Source organism: Oncorhynchus tshawytscha, linkage group LG21 (genome assembly GCF_018296145.1).
Source record: "Oncorhynchus tshawytscha isolate Ot180627B linkage group LG21, Otsh_v2.0, whole genome shotgun sequence".
NCBI lineage: Eukaryota > Metazoa > Chordata > Actinopteri > Salmoniformes > Salmonidae > Oncorhynchus > Oncorhynchus tshawytscha.
In genome coordinates this window covers 23,100,002-23,125,150 of record NC_056449.1, presented here as the reverse complement: position 1 = coordinate 23,125,150, position 25,149 = coordinate 23,100,002, and the positions used below count along the sequence as shown (strand labels likewise).

The window sequence follows — 25,149 nt, the reverse complement described above, 5'->3', positions numbered from 1 at the left end:
ATCTCTCCCCCTCATCAAGGGTCTCCCCATCTCTCTCCCTCATCAAGGGTCTCCCCCATCTCTCTCCCTCATCAAGGGTCTCCCCCATCTCTCTTCCTCAGCAAACTAAAGGCCCAGACACATGACGACCAAAAGACAACAGTGGCTAACTGTTGACCAGTCTTTACGGTGTGTTCAAGCCTCAAGGGGTTTTCAGAGGGTGTCCCCCATCTTCCTTATCAAACGAAGGTCCCTATTGTTAGATTAGTTCACCTCTCCACTAGGGTTGGAAGCCAGGCTACAGTAGCATCATCAGACTCCAACTGCAATAAACATTTGTATCCAGCTATTTTCAAGACAGTTGATTAAAATGATAAAGCCTTTAATTCACATTTAATGCCAGCAGAGGCGAGTCACTTGTTGGTTTTTCAGGCATATCAGAGATTATTTTTATCCGTACAAAAATCCAACATCACTCTGCTTCTACATTTGTTTGACCTCTGAGCTGAATGAATCATCCACACATATTTGTTCACCAAACCAGACAAATGATGCAGGTATGAACTCTGACGGCATAATGATGTTGACATGAGCAATGAGCACAAATCAAAACTGCATTGTCATGCAGTCCAGCTGATTACTGTATGTGCACAGGCTAACTGCCTGACTAACCTGATTAGCTTTCATTATGATACAGTAGCTTGAATGAGATCAGCATTTCGTTTTAAACTAACAGAGCCCTTTTGAAGAGCTGTGTGATTAAACTCTGAAGAAAGAAAGGATTCCAGACTCACTGCTTTGGTAGGAGAGGAGTGAAATGCCATCTACTCAGCATAACATTGAAGACAATTGGTTTCATCAGAATGAGTTGCAATAGCATAATACACTGGAGAGGAATCTCTATTCTCTGATGTGGTCTTGGTGTTTCAGTGTTGTCCAGCGTGTCTTTCCTGACATTCTTCACCCCTCATAGGTGAGTGTTTCTTCAGTGTGTATCACGCTCTCAAGTCTAGAACTCTACCGGCAGAGAGGAGAGATTTTCGGAGGATGATGACACTCGGAGAGGAGATAGGCTGAGGTATCTGGGGACATGCAGCTAGTGAAAAACACCACATTACTGTAAAATCACCCAGGCCTGATTTCTTCTCTTAGACAACCTTGAAGATGAAGAGAAAACCACCTCAGCCAGAGGCTGTGATTTTTGTCTATTAATTATTTTTGACGTGGACTTCACAGGACAGTGCTTTTTGGTAAACAACCTCCGTTTCTATCCTCTTATCAGGATCCATTTTTAGATGTGTGGAACAGGAGCACTCGTGTTGTGTCACTAGAGCGGAGCAGCCATTCCTGGAGGAGGGTTTTCACCTCTATTTACCAGAGAGGGATGTGACAGACAGAAACACTGATTACACAGATAACACACAGAGAGCACGAGAGAGAGCGAATGAGAGCGAGAGAGAAATGGAGAGAGCTGCTCCCCAACAGTAACACAGAACAAAATGCTAGGAAATATAATATGAGGTTACCGGTTCTAATCAAATCAAATGCCTGCACTTTGTACATAATAGCCCTGATGGTCCTTGTCAGCAAAGGTGTTTGGTCTCTGTCATGAATTAAATCCAATCACCATTTATAAAACAAACCATCAACGAGACATTATGGACAGTTAAAAGCAGGACGATTACATTCATGAGAGACAACTCTCAGACACCTTGATTGTGCCATTGATCCTAATGATACAGCAGCATGTTGGCCACAGCAGAGGAAGGACCTAATTCATGCTGTGGTCATGATGTTTGAATGTGGAAGTGTTCCATTGAAATCAATGGAAAGTTGTGGCAAAACAAAGAAATGTAACCTTTAAATGAACACATTAATATCAAACAATGTTGAAAATCTGAGTATCTGTAGTGAGAAATAGAAACAATAGAATACAACCTCACTGTCCATGTGTTACAGCTATTCATTGATGTGAGTCTGTGATATGGAGTCAGTATGACCATAATGAAGAGGACATGCTGCCATCTTTAATGGTCTAGTGGTTATGACAGGGGAAAATAGCATTAGTAGCAAGGCTAACATTATCTGTGGTGGCAGGATTAGTAAAGGTTATCAATAAAAATGTCTGTGCACTTTGAAGAGGAAAATACATGACTCTGGAAATGGACTAGTTCAGAATGAGAAATGGGTTGTTGTTCTATTGATCTGCAGCCATCTCCAGAACTCTTAGTAGTTTACTAGTATGTCATCGTCCTTGTGTGTGTGTGTTTCCCAAATGGACGTGATGGGCATGTATCTGCCAGAGAAAATAGATTGAGGCTCAAAGTACAGAGTCCAGTACAGACAAGGTGAGATTCTCTTTGCCACTGGTAGAGCAAGGATGTGATCGGCACAATATAGAACCATTGAAAGCCATCCCCCAATTCAAAGGATTTGATTCAGAGGCAAGAAATAGCCTAATATTTCTGATTGTCTGAAAGTCAAGAGTTTCTGGTTTCACAGGAAATATGGAATCTCTGCTGAAGGCCAGTAGTTCTCTCCCCTCTGACTGGCTCTAATAATGTAGTTCTCTCCCCTCTGACTGGCTCTAATAACATAGTTCTCTCTCTGACTGGCTCTAATAATGTAGTTCTCTCCCCTCTGACTGGCTCTAATAATGTAGTTCTCTCTCTGACTGGCTCTAATAACATAGTTCTCTCTATGACTGGCTCTAATAATGTAGTTCTCTCTCTGACTGGCTCTAATAATGTAGTTCTCTCCCCTCTGACTGGCTCTAATAATGTAGTTCTCTCTCTGACTGGCTCTAATAATGTAGTTCTCTCTCTGACTGGCTCTAATAACATAGTTCTCTCTCTGACTGGCTCTAATAATGTAGTTCTCTCTCTGACTGGCTCTAATAATGTAGTTCTCTCTCTGACTGGCTCTAATAACATAGTTCTCTCTCTGACTGGCTCTAATAACATAGTTCTCTCTCTGACTGGCTCTAATAATGTAGTTCTCTCCCCTCTGACTGGCTCTAATAATGTAGTTCTCTCCCCTCTGACTGGCTCTAATAATGTAGTTCTCTCCCCTCTGACTGGCTCTAATAATGTAGTTCTCTCCCCTCTGACTGGCTCTAATAATGTAGTTCTCTCCCCTCTGACTGGCTCTAATAATGTAGTTCTCTCCCCTCTGACTGGCTCTAATAATGTAGTTCTCTCCCCTCTGACTGGCTCTAATAATGTAGTTCTCTCCCCTCTGACAGGCTCTAATAATGTAGTTCTCTCCCCTCTGACTGGCTCTAATAATGTAGTTCTCTCCCTCTGACTGGCTCTAATAATGTAGTTCTCTCCCCTCTGACTGGCTCTAATAATGTAGTTCTCTCCCCTCTGACTGGCTCTAATAATGTAGTTCTCTCCCCTCTGACTGGCTCTAATAATGTAGTTCTCTCCCCTCTGACTGGCTCTAATAATGTAGTTCTCTCCCCTCTGACTGGCTCTAATAATGTAGTTCTCTCCCCTCTGACTGGCTCTAATAATGTAGTTCTCTCCCCTCTGACAGGCTCTAATAATGTAGTTCTCTCCCCTGACTGGCTCTAATAATGTAGTTCTCTCCCCTCTGACTGGCTCTAATAATGTAGTTCTCTCCCCTCTGACAGGCTCTAATAATGTAGTTCTCTCCCCTCTGACTGGCTCTAATAATGTAGTTCTCTCCCCTCTGACAGGCTCTAATAATGTAGTTCTCTCCCCTCTGACTGGCTCTAATAATGTAGTTCTCTCCCCTCTGACTGGCTCTAATAATGTAGTTCTCTCCCCTCTGACTGGCTCTAATAATGTAGTTCTCTCCCCTCTGACTGGCTCTAATAATGTAGTTCTCTCCCCTCTGACTGGCTCTAATAACAGAGTTCTCTCCCCTCTGACTGGCTCTAATAATGTAGTTCTCTCCCCTCTGACAGGCTCTAATAATGTAGTTCTCTCCCCTCTGACCGGCTCTAATAATGTAGTTCTCTCCCCTCTGACTGGCTCTAATAATGTAGTTCTCTCCCTCTGACTGGCTCTACTAATGTAGTTCTCTCCCCTCTGACTGGCTCTAATAACATAGTTCTCTCCCCTCTGACAGGCTCTAATAATGTAGTTCTCTCCCCTCTGACTGGCTCTAATAATGTAGTTCTCTCCCCTCTGACTGGCTCTCATAATGTAGTTCTCTCCCCTCTGACTGGCTCTAATAATGTAGTTCTCTCCCCTCTGACTGGCTCTAATAATGTAGTTCTCTCCCCTCTGACTGGCTCTAATAATGTAGTTCTCTCCCCTCTGACTGGCTCTAATAATGTAGTTCTCTCTCCTCTGACTGGCTTTAATAATGTAGTTCTCTCCCCTCTGACTGGCTCTAATAATGTAGTTCTCTCTCCTCTGACTGGCTCTAATAATGTAGTTCTCTCCCCTCTGACTGGCTCTAATAATGTAGTTCTCTCCCCTCTGACTGGCTCTAATAACATAGTTCTCTCCCCTCTGACAGGCTCTAATAATGTAGTTCTCTCCCCTCTGACTGGCTCTAATAATGTAGTTCTCTCCCCTGTGACTGGCTCTAATAACATAGTTCTCTCCCCTCTGACTGGCTCTAATAATGTAGTTCTCTCCCCTCTGACTGGCTCTAATAATGTAGTTCTCTCCCCTCTGACAGGCTCTAATAACATAGTTCTATCCCCTCTGACTGGCTCTAATAATGTAGTTCTCTCCCCTGTGACTGGCTCTAATAACATAGTTCTCTCCCCTCTGACTGGCTCTAATAATGTAGTTCTCTCCCCTCTGACTGGCTCTAATAACATAGTTCTCTCTCTGACTGGCTCTAATAATGTAGTTCTCTCCCCTCTGACTGGCTCTAATAATGTAGTTCTCTCCCCTCTGACTGGCTCTAATAATGTAGTTCTCGCCCCTCTGACTGGCTCTAATAATGTAGTTCTCTCCCCTCTGACTGGCTCTAATAATGTAGTTCTCTCCCCTCTGACTGGCTCTAATAATGTAGTTCTCTCCCCTCTGACTGGCTCTAATAACAGAGTTCTCTCCCCTCTGACAGGCTCTGATAATGGAGTTCTCTCCCCTCTAACTGGCTCTAATAATGGAGTTCTCTCCCCTCTAACTGGCTCTAATAATGGAGTTCTCTCCCCTCTGACTGGCTCTAATAATGTAGTTCTCTCCCCTCTGACTGGCTCTAATAACAGAGTTCTCTCCCCTCTGACAGGCTCTGATAATGGAGTTCTCTCCCCTCTAACTGGCTCTAATAATGGAGTTCTCTCCCCTCTCTCCCCTCTAACTGGCTCTAATAATTGAGTTCTCTCCCCTCTGACTGGCTCTAATAATGGACTTCTCTCCCCTCTGACTGGCTCTAATAATGAGTTTAGTGTTGGGTTGAATGGCACCAGAGGAGATGGCTGCCGTTTTTGAGACTCTAAACCAATTGTGCTATTGTGTGAGTTTGTTCCGCATTATTTGTAACTTATTTTGTTCATAATGTTTCTGCCACCATCTCTTATGACCGAAAAGAGCTTCTGGATATCAGGACAGCAATTACTCCGGCCATGGAGCTGGATAGACCAGCCGCCTCCGGTAAAGACGATGGGTGGCGGTCTGTGTATATTTGAAAACAACAGCTGGTGCACAAAATCTAATAATAAGGAAGTCTCAAGGTGTTGCTCGCCTGAGGTAGAGTATCCCATGATAAGCTGTAGACCACACTATATACGTACGAAGAGAGTTTATCTATATTTTGTCGTAGCTGTCTATTTACCACCACAAACCGATGCTGGCACTAAGTCCGCACTCAAATAGCTGTATGAGGCCATATGCAAACAGGAAAACGCTTATCCAGAGGCTCCTAGTGGCCGGGACTTTAATGCGGGGAAACTGAAATATTTTTTACCTAATTTCTACCAGCATGTTAAATGGACTGGACATCGGCGCAGAGGAAGGCTCTGGCCATGGAGCTGGAGGTTCCAGACCGTGGACCATTGGAGGTTCCGGACTGTGGACCGCCGCGGGAGGTTCCGGACCGTGGACCGTCTCGGGAGGTTCCGGACCGTCTTGGGAGGTTCCGGACCGGGGACCGTCATCGGTAGCTCTGGACTGGGGATGCGCACTGGAGGCCTGATGCGTGGGGCCAGCACAGGTGTCCCCGGACTGGTGAAACGCACTTCAGGGCGAGTGCGGGGAGCAGGCACAGGACATACCTGACTGGGAACACGCACTTCAAGGAGAGTGCGAGGAGCAGGCACAGGACGCACCTGTGTGGGAAAGCGCACTTGAGGGAGAATGCGAGCAGCTATACGCACCAGGTCTCCAGTGCGCCTTCACAGCCCAGTACGTCCTGTGCCAGCTCCTCGCATTCTCCCTCAAGTGACACCAGTCCGGGGTCACCTGTGCTGGCCCCACGCATCAGGCCTCCAGTGCGCCTCCAGTCCAGAGCTACCAACGACGGTCCCCGGTCCGGAACCTCCCGAGACGGTCCGGAACCTCCCGAGACGGTCCACGGTCCGGAACCTCCTGAGATGGTCCACGGTCCGGAACCTCCTGAGACGGTCCACAGTCCGGAACCTCCAGCTCCATGGCCGGAGCCTTCCCCTGCGCCGATGCCCAGTCTAAGCACGGCGTCCAGTCCAGCTCCAAGGCCAGAGTCTTCTTCGGCGTTGGTGCCAAGTCCAGGTACAGCGACCAGTCTTGCTCCATGGGGGGAGCTTTCCCCTGCGCCGATGTCCAGTCCAAACACGGCGTCCAGTCCAGCACCAAGGCAGGAGCCCTCCTCGGCATCTAGGTCCAGTCCAGGCACAGTGTTCAGCCTGTATTTTCTATGGTAGAGTAGGTCAGGGCGTGACTATGGTTTTTAGTCTAGTTTATTATTTCTATGTGGGGTTCTAGGTTTATATTCTATGTTGGGGTTTGTGTATGATTCTCAATTAGAGGCAACTGGTAATCGTTGTCTCTAATTGGGATCATACTTAAGTTGCATTTTTCCACCTGTGGGTTATGGGATATTGTTTGAACATTTATGTTTTGAGTTAGTGCACATAACATCTCTGTTGTCACGGTTCGTTGTTAGTTTATTTGTTTATTTGTTTTTGTCATTGCTAAGTTTCACTTTATTCATTAAAATTATGTGGAACTCAACATACACTACGCCTTGGTCCGATATTAATTCTACAAACGAACGTGACAAGTATAGACATTGTTAATGTTGTAAATGACTATTGTAGCTGGAAACGGCTGATTTGTTATGGAATATCTGCATCGGTGTACAGAGGCCCATTATCAGCAACCATCACTCCTGTGTTCCAATGGCACGTTGTGTTAGCTAATCCAAGTTTATCATTTTAAAAACGCTAATTGATCATTAAAAAAACATTTTGCAATTATGTTAGCACAGCTGAAAACTGTTGTGCTGATTAAAGAACCAATACAACTGGATTTCTTTAGACTAGTTGAGTATCTGGAGCATCAGCATTTGTGGGTTCGATTGCAGGCTCAAAATGGCCAGAAACAAAGTATCATGACACAAGGCAAGACCCAAATGCAGACACAGGAGGCAGATGGTTGGAGTCGGAGTGTGGTGGATGGAGTGTTTATTAACCCAAAAGGAGTAGGCAAGAGAATGGTCGTGGACAGGAAAAGGTCAAAACCAGATCAGAGTCCAGGAGGTACAGAATGGCAGAGGTTCGTCATCAAGGCAGGCAGGTATGGAGTCCAGAAACAGGCAAGGGTCAAAACTGTGAGGACTAGGAAAAGGAGAATATCAAAAAGCAGGAGAACGGAAAAAACTCTGGTTGACTTGGAAAAACAAACATACAAGACTAAATGGCACAGGGAGACAGGAAACACAGGGATAAATACAAATACACTGGGGAAAATCAGCGACACGTGGAGGGGTGGAGGAAATCACAAGGACAGGTGGAACAAATCAGGGCGTGACACAAAGTCCTTTCTTCTGAAACTCGTCAGTCTATTCTTGTTCTAAGAAATGACGGTTATTCCATGCGAGAAATTGTCAAGAAACTGAAGATCTCATACAACGCTGTGTACTACTCCCTTAACAGAACAGCGCAAACTGTCTAACCAGAATTGAAAGAGGAGTGGGAGGCCCTGGTGCACAACTGAGCAAGAGGACAAGTACATTAGAGTGTCTAGTTTGAGAAAAAGATGCCTCACAAGTCCTCAACTGGCAGCTTCATTAAATAATACCCACAAAACACCAGTCTGAACGTCAACAGTGAAGAGGTGACTCCGGGATTATGGCCTTCTAGGCAGAGTTGCAAAGAAAAAGCCATATCTCAGACTGGCCAATAAAATAAAAGATTAAGATGGGAAAAAGAACACAGACACTGGACAGAGGAAGATTGGAAAAAAGTGTTTGAGGTGTTGTTCGGATCACAAAGAAGAACATTCGTGAGACACATAAAAAATTAAAAGATGCTGGAGGAGTGCCTGACGCCATCTGTCAAGCATGGTGGAGGCAATGTGATGGTCTGGGGGTGCTTTGGTGTTGGTAAAGTGGGAGATTTGCACAGGGTAATAGGGATCTTCACTCCATTTTGCAACGCGATACCCTGTGGACGGCGCTTAATTGGACCTAATTTCCTCCTACAACAGGACAATGACCCAAAGCACAGCTCCAAACTATGCAATACATGTTTAGGGAAGAAGCAGTCAGCTGGTATTCTGTCTATAATGGAGTGGCCAGCACAGTCACCGGATCACAACCTTATTGAACGGTTGTGGGAGCAGCTTGACCGTATGGTACGTAAGAATTGCCAATCAAGCCAATCGAACTTGTGGGAGGTGCTTCAGGAAGCTTGGGATGACATCTCTTCAGACAACTAAAATGCCAAAGGTCTGCAAGGCAGTAATTACTGCAAATGGAGGACGGAAGCAAAGTTTGAAGGACACAATTATTATTTCAATTAAAAATCATTATTTATAACCTTGTCAACGTCTTGACTATATTTCCCATTAATTTCGCAACTCAATTCATGTATGTTTTCATGGAAAACAAGGACATTTCTAACTGACCCCAAACTTTTGAATGGTAGTGTATATGCTTGCTGATGATCCCGAATTGAATTTGTCGATGAAAAGAACTCATGTAGACAAGTGAAAAAAACTAAGCTTCTAGGCGTCATGTTGGAAGCAGCTTTATCATGGTCAGAACACATCGTTAATATTGTTAAGTTGGGTAAGGGAATTGCTGTTACAAGAAAATGTTCAGAGTATGTAACATCTAGCACACTAAATCAGGTGATTCAATCAATGGTCCTTTCACACTTAGAGTACTGTCCAGTTATATGGTCATCTGCAGCAAAGAAAGATTTATTTTTTTAAAGCTCAAAACAGGGCTGCCAGATTAGCTCTTCATTGCTCTCTCCGTATGAATATTATTCAAATGCATCAGAATCTCATGGCTTCACGCTAAAAACAAATTACTATCCAGTCTTCTGATTTTCATTAGGAATGCTATATATTTTTTTTTAAACAGTATTTTTCAGGCCAGTTAGTACATACTAGCAACAAGCATAACCACCAAAACAAACAGGCAAATTCAGGGCAGCTAAGACAAACCAAGCCAAGGACAAATCGCCGTAAATATACAGTTTTATATAGAGCCATAGCTTAATGGAACTCTTTACCTATCCATATATCTCAGGCAAAAAGTAAATCTACCTTGGCTCACATCACAACCATTATCCCAGAAACCCTAGTCCCGCTCCAATTTGCATACCGCCCTAACATATGATGCAATCTCTATTGTATGCCACACTGCCCTTTCCCACCTGGACAAAATGAACACCTACGTGAGAATGCTATTCATTGACTACAGCTCAGCGCTCAACACTATAGTGCCCTCAAAGCACATCACTAAGCTAAGGACTTGGGAGAGAGCTAGAGGGTGAGAGAGAGAGAGGGCGAGAGGTTGAGAGAGAGAGCGGGCGAGAGGGCTAGAGGTCGAGAGAGAGAGCGGGCGAGAGGGCTAGAGGTCGAGAGAGATGACCAGTATGGGAGATTAAAAGCTTTGAACAGGTTCCTGAAGGTGACTAATCAGTGCTCAAGTTCTCATTAGCTCCATACATTTTTTATTTCACATTTATTTAACCAGGTAGGCCAGTTGATAACAAGTTCTCATTTACAACTGCGACCTGGCCAAGACAAAGCAAAGCATTGCGACACAAACAACCACACGAGTTACCCATGGAATAAACAAACGTACAGTCAATAGCACAATATCTACACATCAATAAAGCCATCCCACATTCACATCAATAAAGCCATCCCACATTAACGTCAATAAAGCCATCCCACATTCACATCAACAAAACCATCCCACATCACATCAATAAAACCATCCCACATCACATCAATAAAACCATCCCACATTCACATCAACAAAACCATCCCACATTCACATCAACAAAACCATCCCACATTCACATCAACAAAACCATCCCACATTCACATCAACAAAACCATCCCACATTCACATCAATAAAACCATCCCTCATCACATCAATAAAACCATCCCACATTCACATCAACAAAACCATCCCACATTCACATCAACAAAACCATCCCACATTCACATCAAAAAAAACATCCAACATTAACATCAATAAAACCATCCCACATTAACGTCAATATAACCATCCCACATTCACGTCAATAATACCATCCCACATTCACGTCAATAAAACCATCCTACATTCAGATCAATAATCCCACATTAACATCAATAAAAATATCCCACATTAACATCAATAAAACCATCCCACAGTCACATCAATAAAACCATCCCACATTAACGTCAATATAACCATCCCACATTAACGTCAATATAACCATCCCCCATTAACGTCAATATAACCATCCCACATTAACGTCAATATAACCATCCCACATCACATCAATAAAACCATCCCACATCACATCAATAAAACCATCCCACATTACATCAATAAAACCATCCGCCTCACATCAATAAAATCATCCCACATTCACATCAATAAAACCATCCTACATTCAGATCAATAATCCCACATTCACATCAATAAAACCATCCCACATTAACATCAATAAAACCATCCCACATTAACATCAATAAAAATATCCCACATTAACATCAATAAAAATATCCCACATTCACTTCAATAAAACCATCCCACATTCACATCAATAAAACCATCCCACTAACATCAATAAAACCATCCCACATTAACATCAATAAAAATATCCCACATTAACATCAATAAAAATATCCCACATTCACTTCAATAAAACCATCCCACATTCACATCAATAAAACCATCCCCCTCACATCAATAAAACCATCCCCCTCACATCAATAAAATCATCCCACATTCACATCAATAAAACCATCCCACATTGAGATCAATAAAACTCACATTCACATCAATAAAACTCACATTCACATCAATAAAACCATCTCATTGAAAAAAGAACATACATGCATGGACTGACACACACACACTAACGGTTTTCTTCCTGGGAAGGAGAGGAGGACCAAAATGCAGGGTGGTTATTTATACAGTGCCTTGCGAAAGTATTCGGCCCCCTTGAACTTTGCGACCTTTTGCCACATTTCAGGCTTCAAACATAAAGATATAAAACTGTATTTTTTTGTGAAGAATCAACAACAAGTGGGACACAATCATGAAGTGGAACGACATTTATTGGATATTTCAAACTTTTTTAACAAATCAAAAACTGAAAAATTGGGCGTGCAAAATTATTCAGCCCCCTTAAGTTAATACTTTGTAGCGCCACCTTTTGCTGCGATTACAGCTGTAAGTCGCTTGGGGTATGTCTCTATCAGTTTTGCACATCGAGAGACTGAATTTTTTTCCCATTCCTCCATGCAAAACAGCTCGAGCTCAGTGAGGTTGGATGGAGAGCATTTGTGAACAGCAGTTTTCAGTTCTTTCCACAGATTCTCGATTGGATTCAGGTCTGGACTTTGACTTGGCCATTCTAACACCTGGATATGTTTATTTTTGAACCATTCCATTGTAGATTTTGCTTTATGTTTTGGATCATCTCAGGTCTTTTGCAGACTCCATCAGGTTTTCTTCCAGAATGGTCCTGTATTTGGCTCCATCCATCTTCCCATCAATTTTAACCATCTTCCCTGTCCCTGCTGAAGAAAAGCAGGCCCAAACCATGATGCTGCCACCACCATGTTTGACAGTGGGGATGGTGTGTTCAGGGTGATGTGCTGTGTTGCTTTTACGCCAAACATAACGTTTTGCATTGTTGCCAAAAAGTTCCATTTTGGTTTCATCTGACCAGAGCACCTTCTTCCACATGTTTGGTGTGTCTCCCAGGTGGCTTGTGGCAAACTTTAAATGACACTTTTTATGGATATCTTTAAGAAATGGCTTTCTTCTTGCCACTCTTCCATAAAGGCTAGATTTGTGCAATATACGACTGATTGTTGTCCTATGGACAGAGTCTCCCACCTCAGCTGTAGATCTCTGCAGTTCATCCAGAGTGATCATGGGCCTCTTGGCTGCATCTCTGATCAGTCTTCTCCTTGTATGAGCTAAACGTTTAGAGGGACGGCCAGGTCTTGGTAGATTTGCAGTGGTCTGATACTCCTTCCATTTCAATATTATCGCTTGCACAGTGCTCCTTGGGATGTTTAAAGCTTGGGAAATCTTTTTGTATCCAAATCCGGCTTTAAACTTCTTCACAACAGTATCTCGGACCTGCCTGGTGTGTTCCATGTTCTTCATGATGCTCTCTGCGCTTTTAACGGACCTCTGAGACTATCACAGTGCAGGTGCATTTATACGGAGACTTGATTACAAACAGGTGGATTGTATTTATCATCATTAGTCATTTAGGTCAACATTGGATCATTCAGAGATCCTCACTGAACTTCTGGAGAGAGTTTGCACTGAAAGTAAAGGGGCTGAATAATTTTGCACGCCCAATTTTTCAGTTTTTGATTTGTTAAAAAAGTTTGAATTATCCAATAAATGTCGTTCCACTTCATGATTGTGTCCCACTTGTTGTTGATTCTTCACAAAAAAATACAGTTTTATATCTTTATATTTGAAGCCTGAAATGTGGCAAAAGGTCGCAAAGTTCAAGGGGGCCGGATACTTTCGCAAGGCACTGTAAACATCTTTAATGAAAGATGAAAAACGTGAACACTATACAAAATAAGAAACTGTGGAAAAACCAAAACAGTCCTAACTGGTGCAAAACACAGAGACAGGAACAATCACCCACAATATATATATATTTTTTTAAATAATTTATTACCATCTATACCATTCATACTTTACAAAATCATAATTCTCATTCATTCTTAATTAATTCTATTTACAAAAACATCAAACAAAAACAAACCTCAGGGGAGCATCGTCCCTCCCCGTCATACCTAACCAATACCTAACCCTTTCCCTATCTCCCCTTCCCTAATCTATCCCCTTACAAATCTCACTCTAACACTCCCATCCCTAATCCCCCCTTCCACCTCTCCCGTGCCGCATGCTGCCCCCACTTCCTCTCCTCCCTCTTCATCCTCCCCCTCAATCACCTTCCACCCTCCTCACTATCCCTTCCACCCCCAATCTCTCCCTGTCTTGACTAAATTCTGCCTGGCTTCCCACAGTCCCCTTTTAAAGAGACTCATGAGAAGCCAGAGCAGAAACCTGTCCCTATCCGTTCCCCTCACTCTCCCTACACCTCTCTCTAGCCTAGCCCATGTCAACACAAAGTCACTCCTAACCTAGCAACACCCGTGCCCTAGCCCATACTAGTCCGGCAAAGGCACAGTCCCAGAAGGCATGGCGCACAGTCTCCTCCCTGCCACAAGCAGATCTTGGACAGGTGGGGGATCGCGACAAACTATGCCGGTACATGATGGAACATACCGGCAAGCACTTGTGGAGGCTCAACCAATTCAGGTCCTTGAGCCTGTTGTCCAGGCCCCGCGCCTGCACTCCCTCCCAGACCACTGACGAGATGCCCGCTACAGGCACAGGACTCCCTGCCTGCCTGACCTCCTCGCACAGGTGCCTGTGGTCTAAACCTACTCGGGCAACTTCAACCTCGGGGTGCGCACGCAGCCATTTGGCCGCATGGCCAAAGTGCCACGGCAGCTGTTCCGCCCGAGGACCCGCGTTAGACCACACCATTACGCTTCTCGCCTGATACGAGAAGAACACCCGCAGGAAGTAACCGGACGGGTGTATAACCGGATGAGCAAGCTCCGTCAACAAGAAAGAAACAAAAATCGCGTCCAGCTTGAGGGGGAGATGTGGTACCCCCCTACCTCCCTCCCCGATGGGACAGAGCATGCGCGCCCTGGCGACCCACTCGTACCTGCCACCCCACATGAACTGAAACACAAGCCTCACTAGAGACCTTCTCAGACAAGTCGGCAATGGGTAGATGTATGCCAAATACAAAAGAGATGGCAATACATCCACCTTTAGTACCAGGACCTTGCCAATAAAAGACAAATACCTAGCCTTCCACATTGCTAGCTTCTTCTGTACCACTGCGATACCCATGTTCCAGTTCAGCGTCGCTGAGCCAGAGGTCTCAAAATGGACCCCGAGAATCCTCAGGGCCCCCTCACAGAGAGATAACCCCCCGGGCACATCCGTCCTACCGCGCCATCTTCCGAAATACTTAACGGAAGACTTTGCATGATTCAGAACCGCCCCAGACGCTTGGGTGAAATCCCCACTGATGGCAAGAGACCTTGTCAGGCACGAGTCCTTGCACAACAGCAAGGAAGTGTCGTCGGCGTACTGCGTCATCTTAACACGCAGCCCACTGCTCCCAGGGATCAACAAGCCCTCCACCCCTGTGTCTGCCCTAATGGCAGCCCCCAGAGGCTCCATGTACAGAACGAAGAGGAGAGCCGAGAGTGGGCATCCCTGCCTGACCCCAGACTCGAGGTCAAAAACGTCACCTAAGTGACTATTTACACTAACTCGGCACCCCGCTCCGACATATAATGTACGGATCCATCCTATGTACTTCTCCCCAAAACCTAATCTACCTAACACCCTGAATAGAAAAGATCTATTCACGCGATCAAAGGCTTTCGCCTGATCTAGCGCTGCTACCATTAAAGGCAGCCCTCTATCTTCAACCCAGGCGATGGAGTCCCTGATCAACTGTAGGTTCCATCTTATAGAACGGCCCTCTACCCCGCACGTCTGATCCTCGTGGACGACGTAGGGAAGGGCTGTGCGCAACCGGTCTGCTAAAACCTTTGCAAGAATCTTGTAATCTACGCACAGCATGGTCAACGGCCGCCAGTTGCCAAGGTCAGTTACTTCCCCCTTCTTATAAAGAAGTGACAGCACACCAACAGCCATTGATCCCCCCGGGACCCCCGTCTCAAGGATGGCCTTCAAGACTTCGAGAACCACTGGTCCAAGTATACCCCAAAACTTGATGTAAAACTCAGCCGGCAGCCCATCCATCCCAGGCACCTTCCCTTTTCCCATCCTCCAAAGAGCGCTCTCAACCTCTTCTAGTGAGATCTGGGCCTCCATCACGTCTCTAATGTCCTCCGGCAACCGCCGGGACAAGTGTTCTAAAAACACATTTCCCTGCTCTACATCTATTTCCTTTTCCTTAAATAAACTTCGGAAATGATCAGTTGTCACCCTGACCATTTCCTTTGGTTTACTTACTATACTGCCATTTTCTTCCCTAACGCCATGCATTACCTTCCTACTCTGCCTGGCCCTAACCGACTTAAAGAACATAGCGGAACAAGTCTCATTATGTTCTAGAAAGCCACTATGCGCCCGCTCCAGGAAAGCTCGAGCCTTCTGCTCCTGCAGCTCCCTGAGCTGCGCCTTTAGGGCTGCGAATCTCTCCCAGTCAATTGACCCGCCGAGGTTGCCTGCCTCGTACTCGAGTTCAATTAACCTTTGGATATGATCCACCTCCCTCCTTTCCTCCCTTTTTTTCTTTACAATATCCTATTATAAAAGCTCTAATTCTCACCTTAACTAAATCCCACCACTCTAACACCCCCTCGCACATAGACCGGAGGCCGTCAAGCCTCCGAAAGAAACAAAAAATGCGTCAACGAAAGCCTGCTCCTCCAGTATATCCCGATCTAACTTCCAGTACCCCCTACCGAAGAGGCAGACTGGCGACCCCACCTGCAGGAACACCCCATCGTGATCCGTGAAGAAAACAGGCACCAGCCGCCCAGACAACTGACCCAAAGACCTGGATACAAAAAAATAGTCGAGCCTCCTCGCAACCCCCCTGGAGTTGCGCCATGTAGGACCGGCCATTGTCGGAGTAGTGTGCAGGCCGCCATCAACCAGACCATGGCAAGCCATTAGCCCGGTGATAGCGCCTGCACTGCTATCCCCTCCCAACCCTAAATCTATGTTAAAATCCCCACCTATCACCAAGTGCCTATTTGTAACACACAGGGGCGCCAGACAGTCCACCATCTCCCTCCTGTCTGCCGCCACCTGTGGCCCATACACTACCACTAACCTATATCTAGCTTCTCTATACTTTACATCTGTCCCCAATACTCTACCCTGCATTATAACAAAAGTGCTCTCTACCTTAACCTCTCTATTCCCACACAAAATCCCTACTCCTGTTGAGTGCACCCCTCCTATGCCCCAAAAAGATTCCCCCTTATCCCACTCCCTCCTAAATCTACACACATCCCCACCATCCCTCAGGTGAACCTCCTGTAAAAAAACAGAAATCAAACCCCACACCCTCTAAAAACAAAAACCGCCCTCCTCCTTTTAACATTATCCCTCAACCCCTTACATTTAAACTAAACAATTTAATAAACAAAACCATTTAATAATTAATAACAAAAACAAACCCTCAACAAATAAAACCCCAAAAGAAAGAAAACCAGGAGACTCACCCGATGCTCCCCTGGTCCATCTCCACCGGCGGGGACGTCTCCACCTCACCTGACGCCCCCCCGTCCTCCTCCATTCCTCTAACCCAGGATGCAGGCAGTGTGTTCGGTCGAGTGGCCTGCATCCTGGGTTCCTCTCCCCCACCCTCCAAACCCCCCTCCCTATCTGCCTCGGGGCTGAACGTAGGGGATCCCATCTCCCCAAACAGGAGTTGAGATCCCTCTAACACACCGCCCACAGACCCCTCACTGGAGTCATCCCCCCCTAGGATTTGTAAGGGGCTGAGGCAAACAGGGAGGCCAATGTACTCCCCCCCTGCCGATCTCTTAGCCCCCCCCCCCCCACCCCCCCCTCCCTCTCACTCCCTGCCCGACTTCCCCTCTTCTTCCCCTTCTTTTTTGGTGAAAGAGGTAGCGGGGAGACACAACTTCCCTTCCCCGCTAACTCCTCCACCAACTCCCTCGTCTCAACCTCTAGGAAGTCCGGCAGGCAGTTCCCCCACTCCCCCCCTCCCACCTCCTCCCCTCCCACCTCCACCCCTCCCTCAGTCCCCGTCACCGTCACCGTTCCCTCCTCCACTCCATTTCGCCCCAGTGTCCCACTCTCCCTCTTCTCCGCTCCTTCCCGTTCTTCTTTCTTCTTTTTCTTTTCCTCTTCTTCCTCCTCTTTCTTTTTACCTCTTCCTTCTTCTCCTCTGCTTCCCGTGCCGTTCTTTCCCCTGTGCCATCCGTACAACCCGCATGCGCCCTTTCTTTACTCCCCCCATCCCCCGCTCCTCCCCCAGCTGCAGACGCGTATGACCTGTGACGAGCCGGGCAGTCACGCCACAGGTGTGCCTTCGAGCCACACCCGTGGCAAGCCTTGGGCTCGTCACAATCCTTGGCCTCGTGCCCTCCGGATCCACAGAAACGACACTTCATGGCGTTGCACGAGGCCAGGATATGTCCATAGGCCATACAGCGCCTGCAAAAACGGGGGGGCTGATGGGAATAATACAGCGTCCCCCTGTCAGCCCCCAGGGAGAACATCGCCGGAGGATGGAGGTAGCCATCCACACTCTTCGGGGACTCCCTGAGTAACGCCTGTAAACCTCTTCTCCCGTTCCAGAAACCCAGGGAGTCCCTGAGGTACCTCGCTGAGGAGACATTGTCCATATGTACCTCCCCAGAAAGGCCCTCACTTCTTCATCCTTCACATGCGGATTGTACATTCACGGTATTAACCAGACCAATCCCAGGTACCCCTATGTGGGGATTTTTCTGTGCCATCTTCACAAAAAAAGCTCTCTTTTACACAGAAGCCAATAGAAACAAAAAATGAAAAATCTGATAAAAATCTGATTTTTAGAATGGAAAAACTCTCCCTCCTATCCTACCTTCGACCTGAAATGAATACATCTTCTTTAATAAGACGAAGAACATATACTAGAACAATACTTATGTAAATAAACAAAGAGATAGGAACAACGACACTAAGGACAATCACCCACAAGATACCTAAAGAATATGGCTGCCTAAATATGGTTCCCAATCAGAGACAACGATAAACACCTGCCTCTGAGAACCACTCCAGGCAACCATAGACTTACCTAGAACACTCAACTGAACACTACCCCATTGACTACAAAACTCCTAGACAAAACAAGACACATAAATCACCCATGTCACACCCTGGCCTAACCAACATAATAAAGAAAACACAGAATACTAAGGCCAGGGCGTAACACACACACACACACACACAGGACTAAGCACACATGTACAGGCATTCACACAGATACAGAAACAGACCACACATACACACTCAGACACACTCAGACACACTCAGACACACTCAGACACACTCAGACACACTCAGACACACACACACACACACACACACACACACACACACACACACACACACACACACACACACACACACACACACACACACACACAGGAAGATAGATATGAGTGCTCCTTGTCTCCATCTTTGTTGTCTATCTCAGCTCACTGCATCTGAATCAACACTGACAGATGACTGGTTAATAGGTCATTAATGTAAAAATGAGAGAGGTGTGGGCTGAGCTGCTAGTTCCCTCCCAGATAGCGGTTTGCTCTACCGCCTCCTCTTTTCTCTGCTCTCTCTCACCCACATTAACTTTCATTAATCAAAACAACTTGATTAACAGACCTTAATTACAACACAGTGGAGAGGCTTTGAAGAGGGAATGCCTGGCCATTAGACTTTCAAGTCTGGCCTGAAATCTATTTGAAACCCTGGAAAAGAATTAAACCAATGATTATAAATCTAATTACATAATCTCCGTTTGACAGCTCAATCTAGCCTCTCATTTTGCATTCCTCCTCATTTGTGTTTCATGTTGTTCCTCTTCCCTCCTTGTTTTTCACTCTATAACACCTAAGATACATTTAACTCAGCTGTCAATCCAATACCATCACCTTACATTTACTACCATGCAGGGATAATCAAGTTATATGACCTTACATTTACTACCATTTACTACCATGCAGGGATAATCAAGTGATATGACTTTACATTTACATTTAAGTGATATGTATATTATGACTTCCCTTAATATTGTCCTTCCTTGTCTCAGCTACACACCCAACAAATGTAATCACCTGGCTCCACCATGTTGCCTACATTTGGTTTCCGTTGGCAACGCTTATCACTCCCAAATGTGCCAAGCACTTCCATTTCAGCAAAGTGGGTTTCATTTCCTTGTTTCCCGCATGAAGGATTACCACAGAAAATTGAGGCAGTTATCAATACATTCCAGCATGTTACTACAGCAAATCCCATTGAGAGCCAACAATGAGTGTGTGTGAATTTTTTTATTAATAACTCCAGGTGTTTCAATCTCTTCAGGAGGGGGCGTCTTTTAATAAGGTTTATTAAACAGAAACAGAGGTTCTTTATCAAAACCATTCAACAGGTAAGTCAAACATGAATTTCACACAGAGAATATGAAGGGGTTTGTATCAAGCCAAAGGGGGATTAAGTTACTAAGAAAGTGCAAGCTTTTTGCTGTTTGCATGTGTAGCTACATTTTATCACCGCATATATAGAGATTATCTATGTAGATATGTTTGTTCAGTACACAGATAGAGGAAAATAGACTTCCAGATTAATACAGACATCTTCGTTTCTTTGGGAAATCGCCTGCAGAGGAAGGCTATGCTAAATGTTATAAAATCTGGTCCCAAACGTATCAGGAGCTCAAAAAAGAGGGCTGAATAAAAAACCATGAAGTATGCAGTATTATGTTCCATTGGACAAAGAAAGACTTTTCTCTCAAAAACTCAACACATGACTCCCAGGTGGCAGCTCTGAAAGCCTGAGAAAACACTCCCTCTCACTGACAGTCCTAACATCCTTTATGTGTCCCAGGAGGAGAAGAAAGGAGGAGATCCCCAAACCAAGATGTCCACTTTCTGAGGAGATCACAAACCATAACCTCTACCTGTCAAAGGCTAGAAGGAGATGAAAAACACAAAACCAGACTTCTGAACTAGAGGTTCTTGCTAGGATAAAGATGATTCGACAGTATTTGGTATTTAGTTCCATTCAGCCTATTTAATCATGGCTCCCTGTGCACTTCAGGGAGTACTTGACACCCATCTCAAAAAACAAGCACAAGATTTTCTTTCATCTGTTTTTCTTTTCTTGCGGTTCCTGTCAGAACAACAGACCAGTGCTGAAGAGAAGGCTGATGCTCTCTGATGCTTTGTTTTTATTAAAGGTCTGGCAGTAGAACATCACATTTTGGGTTCCATGTAAAAAGGTTCTACCTGGAACCAAAGATAGTCTACCTGGAGACAAAAAGGTTGATTAATGAGGACAGCCGAAGAACCCTTTTAGGTTCTAGAAAGCACTTTTTTTTCTAACAGTGTAGCTAATGAGTGTTACGTGCACCATTATCCAGTAACAGGAGACCACAGTACTAGCTGGAGACAGATGAACACATTACCCATTCACCTCATGCTTGGACATGCACACTCTGATTTCACTGTGGAGGAGTCTCTTCAGGGCATAATAACACTGTGTGTAGCTGCAGTTACAGTAGAGAGGGAGAAAAAGTCCTGCAGCTTGAGATTCAATATCAAAAGCAGAAAACCTTTGTTCAGATATTAATCAAATCTGATGCACGTGGTTAAAGGGGGCCTAACCAGCACAATACAGTTAGTCTCTGCTGCTGTAAAACCAGCCCTGAACAATGTCCTTTGGTTTTACCACAGTCTGCTGAGCAGAGGTTCTCTGAAGCTAGCTAGAGTGATAACACTCCTACAGCACCCTCCCAGTGGCGTAGTGGCCCAGTCACCAAGTACAATATATCCCAGTATCACAGAGTTCCAATGTCCTGTGTCAAAGTGGTCCAGTGACTGTAGGAAGCAGAGCAGCCAGAACAAAGTAGTCCAGTAGACAGATAGTAGAGTCTAGCTCTGAGGGGCTTTAATCTCTTCCTCCCTCCACTGGTGTCCCATTATCATTATCTGAACTGCTGATGCTGCTGCTGCCAGGCTCTTATCAGCAGCCAATTAGAACACAGGGATCTTATCTCCAACCGCCAATTACAACCGAGGGAGCTGCTGTGAGGAAATGTCAACAACTAAGAGACCTCACGCCTCTCTTATCTGGCCCCGCCTCTCCCTCCCTCTCTCCAGACAGCTCCAGCTCTACTGTCATGGTAACCGCTGGTGATGGGATACTATTACAATACTATTACAAGGGAAACAGGTACAGGCCAGTTTAATCAAATAAACTCCCAGACACCCTGTCTCCCAACAATGTCAACACCCTCTTGAGAACTTTTTACTCATTGGGTCTATTTCCAGTTGAAGAAAAGGCTGCTGCCGCTCTGTGTGTTTTACCCTCCCAGCTAACAGCTATTACACACAGCACTTAGAGCTACATGACCAGAGGAAGGAGCAGACATGCCTGGAACGCTCCTGTTAAGGGATTTATCTGTTAATTGAATGATTAGAATATTCCACCATGAAACCATATAATTGTATGGAATTGATTCGAATGTATAAAATTATAATCAATAAATGTGTAGTTCTAGTCAGAATTAGGTTAAAATAATATAACTAATGTTTATGTCTTTATAGTGTCTTAAAAACAGAATGTCTGAGCAGAATTCGGTGCCGACCTTGGCTAGGGGCCACTGAGAGATTTGGGAAAGAACAGAGAGTGATTCTCACGGTCCCTAATCTTTGTCGGCTGGGTAGCAGGACAGTTTATGCATGCCTACTGTTTGTGTGCAAATGTGTGTGCATTTGTTAGCGTGAATGTGTGTGCGTACGTTTGTGTGAATGTGTGTGCATTTGTTAGCGTGAATGTGTGTGCGTACGTTTGTGTGAATGTGTGTGCGTGAGAAGCCAGTATAAAATGGTTGTCTTGTACAACAGACCAGCGCTCTTGTAAATAAACCTTCTGACTACCGTAGCTGGGCCTCCATCGGATTCATTTCAACCAGTTTCTTACAAATTATGTGTTTCAGGCTGAGTAGTCAATTGAATTGGGTTTATGAACATTGAGAACATAATTCTCGTAACAGCTCCACACCTGTACCTCTTGATAACAAAGGCTTTGCAGATTCATTACAGGAGAGGAGATAGAGATTACTTTTTGTTTGGCTTATTCTCCTTGACAATGATGTCATGAAGGATGAATTCTGCTCCCAACCACTCTTCTATCTGTCCATCAATCTCCATGCAGGAATCAATGCTAGGGCAACTCTGATAGGCTGTTTCCCATGACAACAGATAACACTTGGAGGTCAACTACCTATTTTAAAGGTTTCATTGGTCCAACTTGGTGGTGTCACCCTGGTGGTGTTATCAATAAAGCTACCAATACTTCAAATAGAGACAGTGTTAATGCAAAGGCAACACTCACAAGCACAAAGGTCTGTGTAAAATCAATTAATGACGGTCCTTTTCTGTTGACCGAATAGAAGGCCAAGGTTGTCCATTCAGAGTGATGACAATATGCTTTCTTTGACACTCTGAGCATGTGACTGACTGTGATGGCTGTGTAACATGGCCATATGACATCATGGCTGACTGTCAAGTGGCTGTTGGGGGAGATGTGCTCTGGAGTGTCACTGCCACATCACATGTCACCAGACCAAACAGAAACAAGACAGACTGGCCAGACATCTAGGACATTTAGGACACGTCCACAGAAAGAGTCCTCTACTGCTGGTCAACAGGGACATATTGACCAATACTCAACATATTGACCAATACTCAGTCAACACAGACAGGTCAACCTCCATACAATATTTCACTATCAGTCAACAAGGGCAGATCCACTTTCTGTATAAGGCCTACACTCTACTGTCAGTCAATAAGGAGATTCTATAGACCAGTGGTTCCCAAACTTTTTATAGTCCTGTACCCCTTCAAACATTCAATCTCCAGCTGCGTACCCCTCTAGCACCAAGGTCAGCGTACTCTCAAATGTTGTTTTTAGCCATCGTTGTAAGCCCGCCACTCACACACTATTCTATACATTTATTAAACATAACAATGAGTGTTTGTCACAACCCGGCTTGTGGAATGTGACAAAGAGCACTTATAGGACCAGGGAACAAATAATAATATAATAATAATCAATAATGTTGCTCTTTATTTAACCATCTTACATATAAAACCTTATTTGTTCATAGAAAATTGTGAATACCTCTCTAGGGTAGGGGGCAGCATTCGGAATTTTGGATGAAAAGCATACCCAAATTAAATGGCCTGCTACTCTGGCCCAGAAGATATGATATGCATATAACTGGTAGATGTGGATAGGAAACACTCTTAAGTTTCCAAAACTGTTAAAATAGTGTCTGTGAGTATAACAGAACTTATTTGGCAGGCAAAAAATCCATCCAGGAAGTATTTTTTTAATGGTTTTGTAGTTTTCTATTCAATGTCATGACAGTATCCATTGACTTAGGACTCCATTTCCAGTTCCTATGCCTTCCACTAGATGTCAACAGTCTTTAGAAATTGTTTCAGGCTTGCATTCCTATAATTGAGGGAGTAAGACCAGTCGGAATGAGTGGACCCTACCGTGTCGCAGAGCTTTTTAATGGGCAATCCCGAGAGAGTGCATTTCTTGTTTACCTTTTATATTGACAACTTTATTGTACGGTTGAAATATTATAGATCATTTAGGCTAAAAACAACCTGAGGATTGAATATAAACATCGTTTGACATGTTTCTATGAACTTTACGAATACAATTTGGATTTTTTTTGTCTGCCTGTTTTGACTGCGTTTGAGCCTGTGGATTACTGAAGAAAACGCGTGAACAAAACTGAGGTTTTTGGATATAAAGAGACTTTATCGAACAAAATGAACATTTATTGAGTAAATGAATGCCTTCTGAGTGCCACCATATGAAGATCATCAAAGGTAAGGGATTAATTGTATCTCTATTTCTGAGTTTTGTAATGCTTCTGCTTGGCTTGTTACTGTTTGTAATAATTTGTCAACTGGGCTATATTCTGGGCTAGGTATGTTCTGGGCTAGGTATGCTTTCGCCGAAAAGCATTTTATAAATCTGACACCGTGGTTGGATTAATAAGAAGTTAATCTTTAAACCTATGTAAAATATGTTTTGTTTTCTGAATTTTTATAATGAGCATTTCTGTATTTGAATTTGGCGCGCTGCAATCTCACTGGATGTTGGCCAGATGGGATGCTAGCGGCCCACATATCCTAGAGAGGTTAATGAGAAGGGTGTGCTTGAAAGGATGCACATAACAATGTCGGGTTGTATTGGAGAGAGTTTCAGTCTTAAATCATTTTCCACACACAGTCTGTGCCTGTATTTAGTTTTCATGCTAGTGAGGGCTGAGAATACACTCTCACATAGGTACGTGGTTGCAAAGGTCATCAGTGTCTTAATAGCATGGTTTGCTAAGGCAGCCCTAGCTGGAAATCTGGCAGTGGCTTCTGATGAAATTCAATTTTCACAGAACCGCTTGTTGCAATTTCGATGAGTCTCTCTTGTTCAGATATCGGTAAGTGGACTGGAGGCAGGGCTTGAAAGGGATAACGAATCAGGTTGTTTGTGTCATCCATTTCGGGAAAGTACCTGCGTAATTACACTTCCAACTCACCCAGGTGCTTCACTATATCACATTTGACATTGTCCATAAGCTTGAGTTCATTTGCACACAAAAAAACCATACTATAATGGAAAGACCAGTGTGTTAATGCAGACAGAGAAGAGCTCCAACTTCT

General features: G+C 44.5%; 1 protein-coding gene across 1 annotated transcript in view; it reads right to left on the bottom strand.

Annotated features, from left to right (window-relative positions):
* LOC112220536 (ecto-NOX disulfide-thiol exchanger 2) overlaps nt 1-25,149 on the bottom strand; it is a 250,927-nt gene that overhangs the window by 176,326 nt on the left and 49,452 nt on the right.